The sequence below is a fragment of the Nuphar pumila genome, chromosome 12 (assembly GCF_984573655.1).
Source record: "Nuphar pumila chromosome 12, dmNupPumi1.hap1.1, whole genome shotgun sequence".
Classification (NCBI taxonomy): domain Eukaryota; kingdom Viridiplantae; phylum Streptophyta; class Magnoliopsida; order Nymphaeales; family Nymphaeaceae; genus Nuphar; species Nuphar pumila.
The window spans coordinates 101,806,131-101,808,983 of NC_143260.1; the positions used below are offsets into that span (position 1 = coordinate 101,806,131).

Genomic DNA, 2,853 nt, shown 5'->3' on the forward strand with positions numbered 1-2,853 from the left:
GCCTAAGCCCCAGAAGAAGGGGGATGGGGTAGGCATGAGTAAAGCCAACGACAGAGAGAGAGAAGCGAGTGGATATGACGCTTGAAGCCTGCAGGAGCAAGATGGAGGCAGAAGAGGGTGGGTGGGGTCACGAGTGGAGCTTCACAGATTGAGGAACAGGGTGGGTGGGGTCATGAGAGGGGGCAAAACCAAGTAGGGACTGGCCATCAATGGCAGATCAACCCCGAGAGCGAAATAGGAGAGCTCAAGCTTTGGTGGGTGGGGTCAGGAGAGAGAGAGATAATGAATAATGAGTTGTAGGTGCTCAGGTCAAGAGCGAACGAACTTCTGTTGAGGGAAGAGTGGAAGGACTGCATTGATGCCTACACCCAGTTCCTCAATCTCTGGGAACAACACCCTTCTGAAGAACTCGACGCAACGTCGAAGAAGCCCCTGTGCTTAGCCTTTGCAAACAGAGCAGAAGCTTTGTTCTGACTCAAGAACTTTCGTGCGTCGATACAAGATTGCGATAGAGCATTGCAGATCGACGGTAACCATTTGAAATCCCTCGTCTGCAGGGGGAAGGCATTGCTAGAACTAGATCACTACTCAAAAGCCTCTGAATGCTTTCAAAAGGCAGTGGCTCTTCAACCCCACCGCGGTGGCGCCGCCGACAACTCGATTCAGCGCCTACTCAACCGCAGCAGAAAGCACGAGGTTCAGTCAAGGACGGGTAACTGTGATCTGACGGAATGGATACTGAATGGATTTTAAGGGCCACTCCCACACTAGGCAGAATATCTTGGCCCAGGATCAGATGGTTTCACAACCACAGGTGAACATGACAACAGATTGGTGGTATAAAGGGACTTTGTGGACCAAGAATGCGATGCTGCATCGAAATCAAAGAAGGCCCTGAAACATATTTACACGCTATCAACAGGGCATGAAAATGAAGGAAGCCGCCACCTGCTTGAGGTCCCAACCATGTACATATTTCTTTGGAGGGGGGAGGGTGCAACAACCTCCGGCAAGCAGGAACAACCGAGTACGGAAGGGTGAAGCAACTCCTGATCTGGCGGTTGGGCCAAGCTTCGCACCAGAGGAACAAAGGAGGGGATCATCCAAGTACAGGTGTGTGTGTGGGGGGTGGGGGAAAAGCTCTGGAACAGGCAGTGGGTTGAGGTTTCGCAGAAGAGGAGTCCATCTGATATCTAGGGCTGAAATCCCCTTTTCGAGAGAGAGAAGGAGATAGAAGAAGGGTGGAGGTTTTGTGCTCAGCCAAGCTCCTTTCCACAGCCCCTTTTCACATTTTTTCCTCAAGGTATGGGTACTTCCTTTTGAATTGGATGAGGAATCAGGTAGAGAGGGATTTTGTGCATGGTTCTTGACGGAAATCCATGGTGGAACGATGGATCCTAAATCCTACGATGGCATACATCTATTTTCTGTATTTTTTCTCCTTGTTTTTGTTCAAAAAAAAATTTGTATGGCATTGGATTGGCTTGTGAGTGTCAGCTGACAGACCAGCCGAACTTGGTTCAACTGGCTTGTCAGGCTGTGCCTTTGGGTTGCAGGCCCAACCGAGTGATCAACTGGGCATGACACCATTCAAAAAAAAAACTCGTTTATGGTATGGGTGTATGTTGTTGGCTGCCATTTGCTGGCCAGACTTGGCAGACCCAGCCGACCCAGTCGGCTGGGTGTTGGTCGAGTACTGGCAGTGTCGAGGCAAGCCCAGCTGGCCTGTGGACTCAGGTAACAAAAACAAATAATGTGTATTGATAGTTTTTTTTTGCTATCGTTTATGCTGTGGTTTCCTGGCAACATACACAGACCCAAATTGGGCCTGTGTATTTGTCGTTAGACCCAACCGACAGGGTCGGCTAGGCTGAGAGTGTAAAAAAAAGAGTAATAACTGGTAGGCTGCATTGGGGCTGAATGGCTTCAAAAAGAGGAAATATACATACATACCTATATGTGTTTAAGTTACTCAATACATTAGCAGACATGTAGTTTGATGGGTACATATTCTTTTCAAAAAAAAAGGGGGAAACAAGGCTTTAACAGATGGTGTATGTTTAGGCATGTTGTGTTCAAACAAAGGAATATTACATAGCTGTCACTTCATATGCACATATTTTTGGTCTTTGAATCAGTGTTTTAATTATATCTAAGATGTGAGTCTTATTCCGTTTTGAAAAAAAAAATCCAACTGAAATGATTATGCATACATATACGTGAGGTATGAGAATCAGGTTATTCATGCATTGGATGGGCAAGGCAGGTCTAGCAGCACTCGCTAGGGGCTGATAGGCTATGCCAGGCCCAGCCGATTGGCAGGGCATGTGGTCAAGGGCAGCTTATGTACATCTATGCAAACCCATTGTTTTTGCACAGGTTGTGACTGATTGTGTATACATATAACTACACCTGTGTATATGCTGAACTGTTGGGCTGTTTCGCCTAATCGGCCAACAGGCTGTCCGGTCCAGGAGTGTCATACCCGACCAGCCGCTCAAGTGTATTCAAAATATATTTTGTCTTGATAAAAAGGGAAATGTGAAGTTGTACGTGCAGAAATTTACTTCTATGTGCATTATTGTAGTTGTGAATTAAAACATGTGGATATGTTTGTGTTATCATGCATCTGCCAGATTATTGATGTTTTGTTTTTAACATGGACGTGCACATTTGATGGGTATATTTATGTTCATGTGCCCACACACTCAAGGGAGTAGGCATTGGCACATATACATGTATGTTGATGCAAGAATTTCACATGATAAAGATGCATATGATTTGAGAAATTACATGCTTATGAATAGCTTTGTTTTGCATGGGTGCATGTGCATTTGACACATGAGTTTGGTA

General features: G+C 45.9%; 1 pseudogene; it reads left to right on the forward strand.

Annotated features, from left to right (window-relative positions):
- The first annotated feature begins 209 nt into the window (after window positions 1-209).
- Window positions 210-843, forward strand: LOC149821356 (uncharacterized; annotated as a pseudogene).
- Window positions 844-2,853: the final 2,010 nt, after the last annotated feature.